Source organism: Crocodylus siamensis, chromosome 7 (genome assembly GCF_052110815.1).
Source record: "Crocodylus siamensis isolate JL-2025a chromosome 7, ASM5211081v1, whole genome shotgun sequence".
NCBI lineage: Eukaryota > Metazoa > Chordata > Crocodylia > Crocodylidae > Crocodylus > Crocodylus siamensis.
Genome location: NC_143401.1, coordinates 81,151,395 through 81,170,844, shown reverse-complemented (window position 1 = coordinate 81,170,844; position 19,450 = coordinate 81,151,395). Strand labels below are relative to the sequence as shown.

At 41.2% G+C, this 19,450-nt stretch overlaps 1 long non-coding RNA gene across 1 annotated transcript in view; it reads right to left on the bottom strand.

Annotated features, from left to right (window-relative positions):
- The window catches only part of LOC149860024 (uncharacterized), a 67,784-nt gene that overhangs the window by 7,634 nt on the left and 40,700 nt on the right, over positions 1-19,450 (bottom strand). The window contains exon 2 of the long non-coding RNA XR_016443642.1: positions 2,230-2,350. This is a non-coding gene — a long non-coding RNA (uncharacterized LOC149860024). The remainder of the gene's footprint in view (positions 1-2,229; positions 2,351-19,450) is intronic.

Genomic DNA, 19,450 nt, shown 5'->3' with positions numbered 1-19,450 from the left:
TGGTCCATATGGCTGTATCCAGATAAGCACAGCCATGTGGTTATGTAGCCACACACCACACATTTAGGTGTTTCCCACTGCCATCTTGCAGCGTGAGGGGTGGAGGGGTTGAGTCTAGGAGATCCCAGGGTCAAAAAAGCCTGCGCAATAAAAAGCACATGTGGCTTCAGTACACGCCACCAAAAACTGGAGCCTGGATCACTGGAGCCATGCTCCAGCTGTTGGCCAGTCTCACAGCTGCAGGAGCACCACAGCTGCAGTTCCCCAAGCCCCCAGTAGGCCATTAACCTTCTTTGCAACCAGGGCATGCTGTTAGGATGCTCCCCAGTAGGCTTACTGTGCAGTATTTTTACTGTGAAGTAAGCGTATTCTGAATTAATTACATGTGTAGACACACCCTCTGAATTCTAGCCCTACTCTCCAGCATATCTACTACTCCACCAGCTTAGTGTCATTTGTAAACTTGCAGAACAAAACTGGCCCTAGTGTTGGGGCCAGAAAACCTGTATGTCTAAATGTTCAATCAAATGCTGACCATCTAATGAAATGATGGGCAGGAGGACTGAGGAGCAGACCCAAGCTCCAGCATCTATCAACTTGTTGCCCAGTCCTTGAGTAAAAAACAATTCACACTGAGGAAACTTCAATGAATTAAAAATAGTTTATTTAATATAATAATTATGTACTATAAATACTAAAACTTATTACCTATCCTAAAATAATTTCCTATACTAAATATATCTATATTGATATTGATATCGATACATATCTATATCTATAACTATCTGTCTACATACGAGGGCTGTGAGAAGCTTCAGTCACTGATTTGATTCAGCAGAGATTCGATTCAGTTTAGTGGCCAAATCTCTGAATCAAATCAGGAGACCCTTTAATCTCTCCGAATCAAATCAGAACCCTCCGAACTGATTCAGAGAGATTGGGAAAGATTTGATGATTCAGACATAGACACAGCTTTAAATGTTTCTTCTACATACCTCAAGGTACCAGGTGGCTTGTGAATGCTGAGATGCTGGGGTGGATGGAGCATCTCACATGAGCATGCGGAGCTCCCCAGCGTGCTCTGCAGCAGACTGTGAAGTGGACCAGAAGCATTTCCGATCCACGTCCAGGTCTGCCAAGGAGCACGTGGGTGGCTTCCCTGCGCCCTCCCCAGCTCGGTGACTGGTGTCTCATGCATCTGGGGGGACACTCAGTGTCCTCCCACAGCCAATCTATTTCTGAATCAAATACGGCCCATTTCATGCACCCCTTATATATATATTCTAGTATTTATTAGTGGGTTCTTTTCAATTCAGATTCAGATTTGGCCCAAATCAGGGACAGAGATTCGATTAATTGATTTGGAACACTGTCTCCGATTTGATTTAGTCAAATCTGAATCTAAAGATTTGATGCTGATTTGGAGAATCAGCAGTTTGAACACAGCTTTAAATGTTTTTTCTACATATCTTGAGGTTCCAGCATGGCTTATGAACGCTGCAATGCTGGGGCAGATGAAGTGTTTCACAGCAGTGGGGGGGTGGCCTCCACATGTTCCTGCAGCAAATCCAGAAGTGGGTCCAACGTGGGGGGACGTGAGTGGGGGGTGTCCAGTGTGCTGCCCAGGAGACCTGGAAGTAGACTGGAAGTACTTCTGATCCACTTCTGGATCTGACAGGGAGCTCTGGTGGGCCCCCCCACACCCTTCTGGCTTGGCAATTGGCCACGGAGGGACCCCAGGTTCCCCCCCCCCCGAGACTCAGGAGGCACCAGTCACTGAGCCGAAGGACTGTGGCGAGCTCCCCTGGGCATGCTCACTGGTAGACCTGGAAGTACACTAGAAGTGCTTCTGGTCCAGTTCTGGGTCTGCTGCTGAGTCTGCTGGGGAGTCCCCCACACTTCTGTGGGACACTCCATGCACTTCAGCATCACAGCTGCTCCCTAGAGGTATGCAGAAAAAAACATTTAAAGCTGTGTCTATGTCCAAATCACTGAATCTTTCCAAATCTCTCTGAATTGATTCAGAGGGTTCTGATTCAATTTGGAGAGATCAAATAGTCCTCTGAATTGATTCAGATTTGGAGATTCAGCCACAAAATCAGGTTGAATCTCCACTGAATCGCATCAGGGACTGAAGCTTCACACAGCCCTACTATTCACACAATTATATACAGGGCAACATAGATACACTTACAAACATATAACAAAGGAAAGAGGGGTGATAGTTACCTATGAAGATTGCGAGGTCGTACAACTGGGGTTACAATAAGATGAATCAGGATGGCCCTCAAGCAATCTCCTGCCTCTGAATTGATGATGGAGTCTTCACATCTGGTATTGTTAATCCACACTTTAATCAAAATTGGGAAACTTGGTCATGAACTTCTCCTTTAAGTATGTTCTCAGCTCCAGCATACAAGTACTCTCAATCTCTCAAACACTTCCAGGCTCCCAGGCACTACCTCCCAGGCTGTAACTTACCTGACACTCCAACAAATGCTCTCCCAACCACTTTGTCTCTAAGACACACTCAGACACTCACAGATTCTGAGGCAAGGATTCCTTTTAAACCTACCCTGCACACCACCCTCAAGGTTTTCACATGACACACACATAGGTAATTATCACCTGGCACACAGGTATCTTTCACATGGCACGTTATCTTTTCACATGGCCCTCTACTTTCTTTACCTTCAGGCTACAGGGTCACCAAAAGTTCCAGTTTTAAGTTCATAGCCTTACACTAGGACCAACCCTAGGGGCCTTCACCTTGATACTAGCTGCACTCCACTTATCAGCTTTAATTTCTTATACTTCAGTCTTTTCATCTGTGAAACAGATGCAATAATAATACCTTCTTAACTTCTCTAACACCCGGGTTTATCACTACAAAAGGATCAGATATAGATTGAAGAACCTGAAATTGAAGTTAATATTCCAATGTAAATGTTGTTATTGAGCCAAAACCTGAAAAGTCAATTTGGCATCCAAAATTCACTGGATTTCGGAGAGGCAAGGATTTGTTTGGGTGACAGCTTTTATGGACCATTTGCATAGTTGGGAGTGAGTTAGACAAGTTTTTAAAGGTAAGATATTATTCTTTTGGATTTCATCAGCCTTTACACCATTGACATCATGAACATTTTTTTTCCTAAGTAAGTATTTCACTATTTCACTATTTACTTCACTATTTTCATTATTTCCCATGAGGTCTCATTCAGAATCACATTACTCAAAACAGCTGATTTTGCTAGAAGGAAACCCTTATTGATAGGATAAAACATTTTAAAGCATTATTACCCTCACTAGCCCATGTAATCAAATTATTATGAAAGTCCGTAAACTACCTGAATTAATAAAGCAAAAACTATAGGTGAAGGAAGCTCATGCAGAAGTTTTCTAGTTTTATAGGCTTTGAATATCACATCCATTTTTAATGCTTGTTTATTTGAGTCTGAGATTTGTCCTAACATTTCCTCTGGCTAAGTGGCTGTAGTGTGACTCTTGCCAAAGCTCTTCCTACAGTTTTGTCAGGTTTTGGATACATTGCTGTGAGGTGTAGGAGGCAAAGATGGAAATCCAACAAGCAGTGACATCCATGAAATCTATTGTTTATGAACTAATCCTCACATCTGTGATGAGATGTACTGCTGTCTCCTTGCTGGTGACAACTGAACTTTTAAAAACATAATTGTATAGGTTTATTGGGAGTCCCATGGAAGCAAACAGTTCTCAGATAGGAAATTGATGCTGTCTTATACCTTATTATATCATTTCCAGATTGGCCTTGTCAGCCATCTTTGGACCCACAGATAAAGCAATCGTGGAAGACAATCATCCTCAACTGTGAGAATTGCTGATGATATATCATTCTAATATATAATTGTTTTTTATATGCTATAGTAATTCAAATGTAGCTAGGACCAGGGAAAAACAAGACTTCTTATATGCTATTCCCATTTCCTTTGCATAGTAATTGTTTTCCTCTGCCCTGATTATTCTTTGTTTTAATCTTACTAGTATTACCTTCTTATGCATGAATAATAAAAGGAATATCATGAATTAGGGGATGCTGATAGCTGAGCACACAGGGGTGTTGTTCAGTTCTGAAAAGTGATTTTAGAAGATTTTCATGGTGGGTTCCATGGTTAGTCACTTATCAGTAATTCCCTGATCAACCGGGGTGAGTTTGCCAGCCTGCAAACAAACCTGAGACCTTAACTGAGTTGATTTCATATTTGATCATCAGTGATGATAAAGGTCATTTGGGCCAAATTCTTCCTTTGGCTAAACAAGTGCATCTTTTCATCTGTAGTGTAGCTGACTGGTTTTACACTTGGAACTCAATTTTAAGTTCCATTGGCAATAAACAAGAAGGCACTAAAACACAGCTGACTTTTAGCTGTATGTTGGGCAGCTGAAATAGCAGAGCTAAAAAAAAAGGAAAAGGTGATTATTTTTGTCACTAAAACAAGCAGCTATGAATCCACCCAAAGATCTAACCTATTGATCAAGGAGGTGTTATTATCACTTAGTCATTTTCAGAGCAGAATCACACTTTAAACTTATTTCACAGTGAAACTAGCTCTCACCAGGCATGTCTACAGGTGAATTTACATGCATCTAAACTTAATTCACCTTACTCTAAGACACATTAAGGCAGTTTAGGCGTGTGTCTGCACATAAATGCCTTAAGGTGCCTTAACACAGCTTGCTGGGCAGCCTGCCCCGGACAGCACTCTGGAAGCCCATGGCAGCATAGCCGGGCAGCGTGGCCCAGTTCTGGTCAAAGGGTGGGAGCCTCCAATCCCCCTGGATGTGATCAGCCCAGCCCTGTTCCTGGCTCTAAAAACCCCCCCCCCCCATGTTTCTGCCTCCCCAGCGTTGAACAACAGCAAGCCGGAGTCAAGCCTGTGGGGCCCCACGCTGCCAGGTGCCACCAAAACAAAGAAGTGATGGGTGCTGTTCTGCAAACGTAGATGCTGCAACTAGAGTCATGATTCTGGCAGCAGAAGTCCCTGTCAGGCTGGACTCAATGCAGCTTAGGGCTCAGCTCTCTCCTTGACTCACCTGATCTAAGCCCAATTTCCCAGCTATGTTGCACCCAGCCTAGCGGGGCTGAGCTGCAGAGCCCCCAGGTACTGATGCCACCTCTCCCCCTTGCAGCGTCTGGCACAGAGGCCAGGCACTTGCATGGGATGGAGGTGGGTGCAGCAAGGAAAGCCATGCCAGGTGCTGGGGGGGAGACACAATCTCAGCCTGCCTGCTGTCCCAGATGGGAGCCCCAGCATGGGCTTCTAAGGGCACCAGAATCCCAGGTGGGCACTGAGGCATTCGGCCCCTGCAGGGCTGCATTGCTTGGCCAGCAAACCCACCCCAATGGAGAGTCATGGGGGAGCCAATAGCAAAGGTCCTGCCTGTGCTACACTGAATCTTCCCCTGCAGTGAGTCATGGGGGGCCTTTTCCCTGTGCTTTGACTGGAGTCCTCGCACCTCCTGCCCCTTCTGTTGATTTACTGCACACCAACACAGACCGCTGCTGCCAGAACTGCCACTCCAGCTGCAGTGCCTGCACTTGCCAAACAGCACGCGCAACTTATTCATCTTGGTGGTGCCTAGTGGCAGCATGTGGCCTCATGGGCTTGGCTCCAGTCTGCTAAGTCACATAGTGTTAAGGCACCTTACAGCATCTAGACATGGGTTAAGGTGCCTTAACTGATTGTGCCTAAATATGATACTTGCTTTAAGCAGGTATTAAATTTAGGCGTGATTAGCCTAAAATTACCATTTTAAGGCACATTAACAGCATGCATGTGTAGACCTATGCCCTTAATGCATCTTAAAAATGGCTAATTTACCTTAAATCCCCATGTGTAGATGCACCCATTATGTCTAAGATGCCTGAAAGCCTTAGCCATGTTGGCATCTGCTTTTCATACATAAGAGAAGGACCTTATCATATAAAAAGAAGGATCTGTGAAATTAATGATGTTACTTATTGCTAAAAGTTTTCATGTAATGAATAGAAATCATGGAACTGGTTCTCAGTTACTCCATTTCCTTTGCCTGATGATGGAAGCAAATCTACCTTGAATTCACCTTTGCATTGCCCATAATCTGAAGATAAAGAAAAAATTTCCCAAATCCTCAGGAACCTTGAGGCTGTTTTAACTTATGTTCTACATTATAAAATCCTAGTTGTAGCCTGGAAAACAGGGAAGAGCCTTTGGAAAGATCACCCTAAACATCTCCTAACAAGAATTCCTATATCAGGACCTAAGACTTGAGTTAGCATGCAGTCCTTACACAGGTTCAACAAAGTCTGAAGAGCACTGTAACATGGGACATATTCTCAGGAGCCTATTCCTGTCCCTTTACACTACCAGAGTGGTGGAGAACCATTTTAATGGAGGTTTTCAAGCACAAAGTTCAGGATTCATTTGTCTGACTGTAAATGGAGAGTGTACCTTTAAACCACCAATACTCAACCAAGGTGCCACAGCATGCTGAGATGCCTTGAGAACCTCTCAAGGGTGTTGCAGGGATGTCATGTAATGTTAGCACTATTAGGCATGCAAACAAGATAAACCCAGAAATTTCAAATAACAATCTATTGTGTTGAAAACATTCTGCCCTGTTGTGATTTTTTTTAGTTCTTTGCAACAGAAGGATTACTCTATTCTTTTTCTGTAGTCAAAAACCAAGTGAAACTAAGTGCTGGTATTTGTTGAGGGATGTCTCAAGTCTAATGAGGAGTGCCTTAAGTCTGAAAAGGTTGAGAACCACTACTTTAAACTCTGTCTTAAATTTTTATTTCATCCCCATCACCGCCCCTTTTTAACATCCAGAATAAGGGCATAAGTGAATGAAACAATTGCACCAAACAAAAAGAAGGCAGGGAACTTCTTACTTGTGATAGCATGTCAGCTGGTGTTTGCTAAACATTTCATGTGCCTATTCTATCCCACAGTAAGTGGAAGCTAAACCAGGCAGTTTGCCCCTGAATGCAACATCTGATAAATTACTATGAGAAGTCAAGGAACTGGCAAGGCAGTGTGGAGCACAAGGGGTCTGGGATGGAGTCTAGAACAAGGAGTCAAAGGGATTTAGCTTGCACGTATTGTGGGGTAGCCCATACAAGCAAAACAGTTAAAACAGACCATCCTGGTATCCAGTAAGGTTCCTTTCCTCATTTTAAATCAGTATAGTTCTTTCATCTATTCTAACCTGCAATATTGAATGATTTTATTCTTCTAAGACCTCAGTGACATAGGGGCATACAGTTATCACCCATCTGGGAAACTAAGCTAAGTGTCTTGTTGAGGTTTCGCAGAGGAAATCTGTGTCAAAACAGGGAAATGAAGCCAGGTATCCCCTTAGCTACTAGTCCATCCTTTCCCTCAAGTTGTATGAGAATGCTTGATTTCTATAAACAGGTGCAGATTTCGATTATGGAGACAATGCCAGGGAGCTGTGTACCCTAAAGTGCATATGTACTTGAGGATCCTACAGTAGAGGGCTGGATCCTAACCTGTGGCTGAGAATCAGGAAACGAGATAACTTTCTGTAGCAACCCCAGATTAGCCTTTGATCATTAGCTTTCCTCACACTATGATACACTGTTCAGTACATAGCTATGAACATTTTCCAAGATCAATGCTATATAAGGTGAACACCTTACAGCAAATTCCAAAAATAGCAAAAGCCACTGCCTCTGAAAAGTTTTTCACACAGCTTTACTTGCTATTCTTCCAATTAGTGATTAATAATTTACTCCCTTTTACAAGGGTTAACATATTCTTTATTAATGGTTGACATTTTACAATTTTCATAAGTTTCTTCCTTTAGGCAGAATGCCACAAATAGTTAGATTATTTCACTGAATTGTCATCTAAAGAGCAAGTGGAGCAACAAATAGATAAGAGATTTTCCAGTTGTAATTACCTGCTTCTTCCTTCTTATATATCTAGACTTCTCTGCATGGGTCAGCAATTTATGGCCCATGGGCCCAGTCTGGCCCAGCAAGCACTGGGGATGCATAGGGGGTGCACATGCACCCCCTGAGCATGGCAGGGCATGCCCTATGAAAAGGCACGACCGACAGTGGCAGCACCTGCAGGTGATCACCACTCGCCACCCCTCCCTTGCTGCCGACACCGACATCTGCAGGCAGTCAGCGATCACCACTGGCCAATGCCCATGCTGCTGGTAGCATCTGTGGGTCGCTGACCCCTGGTTGGCACTCGCCACCCGCCTCGTCACAAGAGCATTGGTGGCAATCCAGCAGTAAGGAAATGATGGTTGTGCCACCAGCATTGGCCTGTCTCAGACAGCTGTGTTACTCTGACCTGCCACTCCTAAAAGGTTGCTAACCCATGATCTAGATTGATGTCTCTATTTTTAATGGGTTTCCATAGCACCCACTGTCATCTCAAATACTAATTACTAGTAAGTGAAGTTTCCCCATTGGTTAGTTGTGTTTATAGTCATCCAGTTCTGTCCTGCACTAAATTATTACCATAGTGGATTGTGTTTCTAATATTTTCACACATCTTGGAAACACTCCACAGGAGAGGTGGGGCCTGATTCTGACCGCACAATGGTTGTATACAAATGTATTAAACTGACTTCAGGGGAGTTACTGTTATTTGTACCAGTCTAGCTGAGACTGGAGAAGCCTTTGCTGTCAGCCTTCAAAAGTAAACAGAATCACCACCCAAAGGTATGCCTCCCTGGCTGCATGCTCCATTGTGCAGAGAAGCCTGACTGAAGTCTGAATAAAGCAGTGACTATTTAATATAGCAGAACCTGATGCTAACATGTCTACCCTGATCATTTAAGCCAAGCTAGTGGTTTGCACAATTGCCTTCAAAGCCTGATTGATATATGCAGATTCTTCACTCCATAACCAGCAAGCTAAAAAAATTCCAGTGCTTTAGTAGAGCCAAAACATTTCAGCAAATCTGTTGTAACAAAGGTAACTTTAAGGCCGAGGTGGAATATACTGAGACGATCAATATGTCCTGTTTACTAGATAATGCTTTATTTCTCTATATATTTACTTTATGTTGTGCCATTTTTCAGTTATCTCTATTTTTTCGCTTCATGTCTTGTCTTGGACCCTGAGCTGTATCCCAAATCCTGTGCGTTTTGCAGCAAAGCTTTTGTGGGTTGTAAAAACAAATAAATATAAGCATAAAACAGGTTGCAAGTCTAATAGATGAGGGGAAGCAGATGAAATCGCTCAGTGAATGTTATATATATGAAAACAAATCAGTCCAGAATAGTGGTTAAACAGCTTGCACCACAGCAATGCTCCTTAGTACAATGCAATGGGGTTTACTAATCATCACAAAATAAAAGTCTAAAAAGAAATTGTGAGGAATATAATTTAGAGCACAGCACGCATGTCATTTAGCTCATTCTGTTGAACATGCTGTAGTAGCCATTACATTTGTAAATGCTGTTTATTGAAATGCTGACCTTTAAAATATAAATATTTACAGTTTCTGTTTTAATGTTGTTATAATTTTGGAATTTATTTAAGCAAGACTTTATTTCAACAAATCAGCTTTAGAAGGCACTTTAAGAGAGGCAAACACTCATCCTTCTCTAAACCACCTACAAGTACATCCCATTAGAAAACAAATAAACCATGTTAGTGCAGTATGGGAAACCCTTATTATAAAAAAACAGGTGTTGCTCAACCAAAGACTATAAAAAAAAATACTGAGTTTATTACCACTGAATGGTGTCACACCAGCTTAGCTAAAGGATGAACAGTGTCTCCTGAGTTTGGCACGCCTTTTTATGTCAATACATAAGAATATAATGATACATATATTTTATAACTCTGTTTGGAATATCCTTGGTCCTCTTTGTGGTGTGGGTGTCTGCAATTTTGGCTTTTCCAGTACAATTTTTCTCTGTGCAATTTAGTATTTTCTTCAGAGCCGACATGGAATGATATGGATTACTGAGTCCTGAGGCCAGCTGCTTCTCTCCGAGGAGGAGATGTGCTCAAGACACAAAACTGACCAATTTCCATTAGTGTGTATTGATTGGCTTTTAAAGTCCATAACCAATCTATAAATTTTGTATAACCAGTCCAAAAGAAGTAAGCTGTTGGGTTAATGCACTCATATTCATCTCCCACTCAACAACTGGCACATCTGCATGTTCATTAATGCATCTTTGCTACTGTGCATTAAGTTTAGTACCTCTAATATGAGGTACTAGATAAAGGCACAGTAGCCACGCTAATGTGCAGTTGCAAAGGAAAATTTTTTTTGGTGATACTTGATGTGCAGTAGACTAATTCTACTGTGAATTAGCTCATTAGCATGGTTTTCGCAGTGACATGCTAATGCACATAACAACAGTCTACTACACATTAAGGCATCTTGTCTAGATTTGCCTACCGAGTAATCTAACAGGACTTTCCACACACTGCAATATTTTGCAAACCAGCTTTTTGCACTCCTTTCAAAATATAAATGGGACACTGAAATAAATGTTAGTCAGGCAAATGTCATGGGCAAGTCACAGGAAATTAGTTTCATACCTAGCCCCTTACCCCATTTTGATTACTGCCTTTTCTTTCCCAGTGTATAATTGTAGAGCATATGTAGATAATATGTGATTCCATTTGATGTTAGGCTCTAGGACTTGGACTGCATATCTTATCAATATTTGATTGATATATTTAATAAATTACAAACCTAGAATTCAATACTGAAGGGAATGGAGCAGAGGGATGAGGGAAATGAGGCAGGAATTTTGCAGCACGCACAAAATAATGTGAGAAGACCAGAATGGGGTGGGAGGGGGCGGGAAACCAGAGAGCCTGGAGAAGGGGGGATTGGCATTTTTAGAGGCTGTTTTTGGAAAGATGCTGATAATTATAAGCAAGACTAGGTAGATACTTCACAAGCTTGGAGAGGTCTGCTTGAATAAGCTTAGCTAAGGAGTGAACTTCTCACCACAGATTTTTTTAGGAGCCAGATTTAAATCATTGCTATCAAGACCCAGATTTGACCTAAGTCCCATTGCTGACAATACAGACCTTTTGTTCACAATATGTATATAGTGATTTATAATGGATTTAGATCTCCTTACATACTATGACCCCGCACACATTTTTTTACAGTACATGACATGACAGCTATTCTGCACTTTAATTCTAAAATTAAAGAGATATTTAGCACATTGAGTGTGTGCTTAAACTCAAATCTATGTATTATGTATCCACAGAGCAGTTAGCATACTTGATTCTCTCCTTTGCTGCCTGTAACTGCCTAGAGTATATTAAGATCACATATTCTTCTACACTGATGAGCCCTTTGATACAAATTGGTGGGTAAGCACTGACAATTAGTTACTCCAACTGTGTTTTTTAATTTAGAAATTTAAATATAGTTACAAAGTTAGATAATTACAATCCAGTTGGGAGTTGTACTGTAAACAAATGGGATGCAGCATCTAAATTGATTAGTTAATCTACACGAAGCTTTCTCTAAGTGCTAAGTAATCTTTTCATCATAGCATTATTATTCATTAAATGCCATCTGCAAAAAACCCCAAATTAATAAATTATGCAAAAAACCCATAGGATGACAATGAAAGTCAGTTAATTTCGAGGTAATTTTCTTGGCATAGTTCTCTAGAAATAGTGTTCTGCATTACACATATAAAAAATGTCAAATATTTTTCTGAGATATTTTTTGAGAGAAAACATTTTTTCTCAAAATTCCAAAATTAAAAAAATTGAAAACAGGAAGGAAGGAAGCTCTTAAACACCATGTGTGTAAAAATGAAATATTTGAAAAGTAACATTAAAAAAAATCCCAAAGTATTGATTGTTGTTTGCCCCCACCCTGAAAACCTAGGAAATTGAATCTGCAAAATAAAAGCAGATTCAGGTTACTTTGGCAATACTTTCACACTTAATATTTACCTTCGGAAAAAAAATAATTTATCATATTTTTTTCACTTGGAACAGTGGTGGCAGTCCCCCACAGATTTCTGGTGTAATTTGAATGAAGCCAGTAAGACATGTGAATTCAGACTGCAAAGTCTATTAGTCATAATGTCAAAAGTTTAGCAACTACTTTGTTTTTAAATGGATGTTTGAGTCTCTGTATGCAGTGCTGGCAGGTGAGCTACCCAGCTGGACTTGCTGGGCAAGCAGTCAATACTCAAGGTACTGTAGCCTATGAGCTTGCCCCAAAGTGGGAAAATCATAGGATGCCACCCCAGAAAGGCATACACAAAGAACCTGAGAAACCAGAGGCTGGCTTTACTTAAAGAAGTATGTATATATTGTGACGAATGAACAATATTAGTATAGGCAATGATGATTAAGGGGCCAGAATGGCAAAGGAATTTAAGGATTTTTAATTGGGGGGGGGTGAGGTTCCTAACTCACAATTGATTCTTTTTCTACACTGGTTGACACCTTGATTACCTTCCTGAATCAGACTCAGAGCCAAAGTAGATTTTTCCTCCTTCTTTTCGCACACTATGCAAGGGGGGCAACTCACCATTTTTCTTCTCTCTGTGCAACCCTTTAAAATATTCTAGTGTTGATTGTTTGTGTGTATAATTTAACAAGCAAACATAATTGGAATCATTAATTTCCACAGTTTTAGCATAGAGAATAGAAGTGTGGGCTGGTTATTAAGCTGTGAAGGAGGTAGTTTTAAATCTCTTCGTTAAACTAGGAGGTAGGAAAAACAGATGAACACCTTATATTTACAGGGGTGTAGGTTGTAGACATGTTGCTGTAAGGACATAGGCAGACAAGGTTCTTTGGGTAAATCTGATATTTCATAGATTTCATAGACATTAGGGCTGGAAGGGACCTCGGGAGATCATCGAGTCCAGCCCCCTGCCCAAAGGGCAGGAAGTCAGCTGGGGTCATAGGATCCCAGTAAGATAAGCATCCAATTTACCCTTGAAGGTGTTCAGTGTAGGTGCTTGAACCACCTCCGATGGCAGGCTGTTCCAGAATTCCAGTGTGTACACATTGATAAATCAAACTGCCTAGTGTTGGCTAATGTTGCAACCTCAATGCAATGCAACAGCTCACTTGTGTATAGTCTAGTCAAGAAAACTATTGTGCTGTTGTGTAATCCTGTGTATATGTTGAACCCAATTCTGATCTCACCTACCCCAGTATAAATAAGGGCAATTCAGTGAGTTAAATGGTTACACAAGTTTCCAGCTGACGTGTAGTGAGATGAGGATCAGGCCCACCCGGTAAGAACATACAGTACTGTAGTTGAGAAATATGCAAGTCATACTTACCATACCTTCTAGCCTTTCAGAATGCCTACAAAGCCTTAGAAGTGAACACTGTATCCTTATCTTACGAGTTGGCCCGTGGAATCCTCAGGCTGATCCTGAACATAGAGAAGTAGTAATAGAAAATTCCTCTATTCGTATTATTCTTAGTGTTGTTATAATTCATTTGTGTCATAGTAGTACCTAAAGGGCCACCCTTCTCCGTCCCTCCTCCCCACCCCCCATATCTCTGGTGACCCTTTGTGAAAGTATGTGCAAGACAGGAATTGCTTTTGAATGGAAGGAAACCAACTGATGGGGTGATGAATTGAAGAGAGAGGTTCTGGATATGCTGGGGGAAGGAAGAAAGGGAGGGGGGAGCCATTGTGAGTGGAACAGAGGTTGTGAGGAGAATCACAAGATATTATTCTGCTAAAAGAGTGCCCCATGTTCTAGGAGAATCTGGGAACCCATGCTTTACCTTACTCTTGCCATACAGCTGTTGGGTTGAGGTTGCTTTAGCTTTCATGCAGATTCATGCAAACACACTTGTCAGTCAATATGACAGTTCATGGAAATGGTCTAGGTCTCAATTTGCATGTCTGTTTCCTCTTGCACAGATTTATTTTAACTCTGGTAAGATATTTATATGCTTTGTAGATTCCTAGCTACACATGGGGTATGATTGGGAGTTGGTTCTTGAGCCCTTTCCTTTAAATTTGAAGAGCATTTTTCCCACTATTTTTGTTTTAATCTACTTGAAATACATTAATTGAATTCAGGAAATTGTAATGTTTCAGGGCTCCTTATAGATGCCTGTTCCCATGCTAGCAAGTCCCACATGTGACACAGCATTTGCTAACAGTGCAACCACCATGGTAAATCAGGACTTTGTGTTTTTTTTCACTTTGTCAGAGATTGTTCATAATGGTTAATAACTTTAATAATATGCTGTCTTGAATTTAATTATACAGCACCATGGCTGTGGACTGCACAAGTTATACAAGCAAGTTATGGATAGAATTATGGTGCACACCTGCATGACTTTTAAAGCATTTTAAACAGATGGACCATTTTTCAATTCTGTTGAAAAGAATAATACACTATAATACATAATAATATCATAATACATAATAATACAGTAATAATCTGCTGCATTCTGAGCAACCAATAAAAGTTACATCAGCACTTATATGTCAGATTGGACTAAACTAGGTTGCAAATTACATATATATTTTTAGTGTTATCTGGTGCTGTATAAATTCTCTGAAAAACAGACTCCATCTGGATGGGCAGAATGACGATAGAGAACTTGGGCTGAAGTAAAGTACAAACATAAAGTCACATCCTCAGTTAGTGCAAACCCAGATGCATAACTGGGCAGTTTTGGGCCATGGGCAGTGGTGGTGTCAGGACATGGGGCAGTGATATCTTTTATTAGACCAACTCAAATAGTTTACTTTTCATGTGGAGGTTTCACACCCTTTACCTAAGTGGGTGCATGTTATGAGTTTGCCCCTGGACAAACTGGGACAGAGAAAGCTGAAGCAATGAAGATCAACAGCATGACCATGACGTACATGGAAAGAAAGCCTCCTTTGCAACATATCAGACAACTTTCATTCTGTAGTGCTATAATCAGTGCCATTTTCTTTGTGAAAGACAAATGCTTGCTTAATCCAGCTGCATTTTTTTTATTTTTAGAGGATGGAAACTACAGAAAATTTGGAAATGCTGAACTGTTTCACCATTTTCAACTGGAAGGAAAAAAAATGACATTCTTGAAGCCACACATTTTGTTTTGTATTTTTTTTAAACCAAACCAAAACTCTTTGTTTCAGGTTGGCTTGACATGAAATTTCCCAAACCACCAGACCTTACTGGAGTTACCATCCAAGTGCTTTCTGTCATTATGTTAACCAAACAGGCCTGGCTGTCTGTGATCTACTATAGTCTTGAGATTACACTTGGCTAGATGGGAGACCAGGGTGCATCATGGGTGATGTAATCTGGAGAAGGCACTTGCTTTTAAATTCATCCAACATTATCTTCTATCTATAGCCCAAATCCAGTTTCCAAAAATATACACTTCTGTACATTTTTTTTATCCTCATATATGTGCCTGGCAGATCTCAGCTATTATACTTTTTTCTCTCAGGAGAAACAGATAAACCAGGATGTATCCCTCCCTAATATTTAAATGGTTTATATTGCCATATTTTACTAGAAAAAAATCTGGTGCTTGAAAACGTTCTAAAAGATGGAGAATGACATAAATCATAGGATCTCATCTCATTGCATCTTTGGCCCTGTGATAAGCTCTTGGAAACCAGTGCAGCCACATAGTAAACACTCAGCTGCTTTGCTTCTAGTTGATAAACCACAGCATCAAACTGCTGAAAGCATACAAAATTACTTTTAATGTTATTTTTCCATGTTAGCAATTGCTGTAGTTGCCCCAGGGATATAATCTAATCACAAAATGGTGGCCAGGGGGGAGAGCAGGGAGCAGAGCAGGGGACTGGTTTTCATGGTGGTGAATCTGAGACTGGGAGAGTCAAGACAATCTCTCTACCAAATGTAGACTATGCTGGGGATGGGATTGAAAACTTCTCACATTGTGTTCACTGGTTTTGGCTTGCCTTTTTAATTAGCTTCTATTATGTAGTAGTGAAGAACTTTTTCTACATGTCTGTATTGCACAAAGTATCTTAGAAGTATGTGAGTCCCTCTTTAAAATGCTCTTTGAAACACATTTCTTATCAAACTCTAATGGCAGTCTATGCCTACAAAGTTTATTAAATATTGAACTATTACCTAGACTACAGAGTATCCTGAGGCTGATAAATTTAGCATAAGCAGCTAAATAGGATGCATATCTATAATTAGAGTACATAAATGAACTCTGCAGTTTATAATGTGTCTTAGGTGGCACATATTACATTTTATATTATTTATATTTTAAGTTATTAGTAAAACCTAGGTTTTTTTAAGTTTACAGAGAATACAAGTAGCAATATTGATGTTAGAATTACAGAAGTGAAGACAGGCAAATATTCAACAATTCTCATTATCGCAAAGTTATTTTGAACACCTCTAATATCTGCCTGCCTCAGTTTTCAGCTTTCTCTATTAAATAAAAATAGGAAACAGCAATGGACTTTGCAGTTGGAAAAAAGTAGTTTTGGATCATTGATATCCCTGACGTGATAGGTGACAACAGTGAAATGGAATTGAATGTAGCCTAGTGCATACGCAAATAGCCAGTAAGTTGAGGAGAAAAGAAACCCCAGCATTTCTCAAAAACAAGGAATATATAAACCCTGCTAAAATCCTTGTTCTAATGTACAGCCATATTAAACATCACTTGGTTGCTGAAGTATTTTCTATGGGTGCGCAAAATGGGCCATATTCAATTTGGATTCAGATTTGGCCCACATTGGGGACAGTGATTCGATTAGTTGATTTAGATCACTGTCCCCGATTCAATTCGGCTGAATCTGAATCTGAAGATTTGATGCTGATTTGGAGAATCAGTGATTCGGACGTAGACACAGCTTTAAATATTTTTTCTACATACCTCAAGGTACCAGGCATGGCCCATGAACTCTACAAGCTGGGATGGATTGAGCACCCAATAGGAGTGCAGGGGGAGTCCCCCTGTGTGCTCGTTGGTGAATCCAGAAGTGGACCAGAAGTACTTCCAGTCCACTTCAGGGTCTGCTGGGGAGTGTTCTGGGCGGGGCATACCCCTCCAGCTCAGTGCAGCAACCAGGAGGCACCAGTTGCCAAGCTGGGAGGGCATGTGAGGGCCCCCCAGTGGACTCAGAAATGGACTGGAAGTGTGTCTGGTCCACTTCTGCGTCTGCTGCTAAGCATGCTGGGGAGTCCCCAATGCTCCTGTGGGACACTACATCCATCCCAGCATCTCAGCATACACGAGCCACCTGGTACCTCGAGGTATGTAGAAAAACATTTAAAGCTGTGTCTATGTCCAAATCATGAAATCTTTCTGAATCTCTCTGTCATGCCCTGAGTTGGCGCTGTAAGTATGACTCTGCCCCATGGTTAGGGTTCCCCCAACTCGCCAGCCATGACTTGATGATATATGTAAAGAAGGAGGGGGTTAAGTGGTGTTTTTTTTCCCTTCTTGTCCCAGAGGTGGGGTTATCATGGGTGTGCTGCAGTGTTTCTCGGGCTCCACCTCCCCTACACCCCGTCCACATGCCAACCACTCGGATACTCAGGTCTGCATCCCAAAGTGATGTCAACCCCTAGACTGTAGGGTTCAGCATTGATTGAAGTGCTCCAGCTTGCTGTCCAGATGTAGATCGCCCCAGGGGCTCCAACCCCTAGCCTCAGGGGTCTGAGCCTCAGATGATAGGCGTCCTCCTTGAGAGGAATGTCTGCATGGATGTCTTTAATGTTGAGGAGCTGGGAATGGCCCATCCCCAGCTTTTTACCAGCCACTATGTTTGCTCTGCCAATGTGAGGCAGTGCTTGCAGAGTTGCTGCTGCTCGAGCCCAGTGCTCCCCTCTGGTCAGTGCACTCCCAGCCAGCTTCCTTCTCACTGCTGGATTCCAGTGGGGTTTTTTAAGTCCCTGCGGTGGCAGCAGCAGCTGCTACAATCAGCTGGTTGCCACCCCACCCAAGAAGCAGCCACTTGAAGAGCCAGCTCACACAGGCTCACACGGTTCTTGCTGTGCCCCAGCCCATCCAAGAAGTGAGTTTCCTGGGAGCGTGAGGGGGCTGTCTTTTCCCCTTACCCCTGGCGTTCCCACTGCCTCTGGGAATTTCTTGCTGCCACAGTCTCTGAATTGATTTGGAGGGTTCTTATTCGATTCAGAGAGATTAAAAGGTTTCCTGATTCAATTCAGATTTGGAGATTCGGCCACCAAATCAGACCAAATCTCTGCTGAATCAAATCAGGGACTGAAGCGTTGCACAACCCCAGTATTTTCCTAAACTAAACTAAAATAAAAACAAAAATTGCTGATATATATTATTATAGAGCAAAATATATTGGTTGTATTTGGTAAAAGGTTAAGGTACAGCATCTTTTGTGGCTAAATTGCTTTAGGAACAATGTATCACAATTTATTTTGGATGGGTACAGTAAAGCAGAGATTATTGAGAAAGAAATAGTCAAAGATTTGAATTGTAACACAAAGTACCAAGAAATTGCTTTTCTCTGAAAAAAAGAGGAATGGAAAGAGCTCAACAGGATCTAGTTGAAGATTTTCAATTATGAAGCAGTTAAGAGAAAAGTTATTGAAAAATAACCCCTTCAGGCTAGGAAACACCCCATGAGGAAAAGAGCATGGTAAGAGCTGGCAAATGCTTCTAAATCATTAATCTCTCCTTCCAGTTCCAGAACAGACATTACAGTGAGTAGAAAGCAGACGTGAGCAACTTGGTGCTTTCTGCTTGTAGGGAGCATGGTAAAATAGTTGGGTCTCTTTTTTTCCTTGGTTTCCATCCTTTGTGTTTCACCTTGAAGTATCAGGGTAAGACCAAACTCAACACCTCACAGTGAAATAACCTGAAACACTAGATTTTATTAAGCTTCAATTTGAAGCTTGGCAAGCTTTCAAATGCAAGACCTGTCAAAGAATGTCTTGCATTTGAAAGCTTGTCTAACTTTCTATGCCTACTACATAGTTGGTCCAATAAAAGATTTCAGTCTAAGAAATCCTTGTTCTCATATAATGTCTAGACCATCACAGCTACAACATCACTCTTACACTATTGTAATGTGAAGTTTGAAATCCCAATGTTATGCTGTTTCACCTGCAGACACTTTGGCCTCATCTACAACCCAATCTAAATCAGGTACTGAGAAAGGGAATTCTCGTAAAAATGAACTGTTTCATTTAGGTCTTAAGTAAAAGAATTATGATGGCTATATGTTCTCAGGCTACCATTGTTAAATCCAGCCCAAACTGTGATGACTCTTAGAAAGGAGTTATGAAGAGAATTGCTCTCCTTACTTCTAATAGTCTCATTTTCAAATGTCCTGGCAGAGAACAGCAGAGTAAATCATACCTACAGATCACTAAGAAAGGTGGGAAATCTATTACTGTTGGTTTTGCTCTGTAAAAAATCTTACCTGAAATTTTAAAATGAGATTCGGGGTCTGAATGTACAAACATCCACCCACAGGGC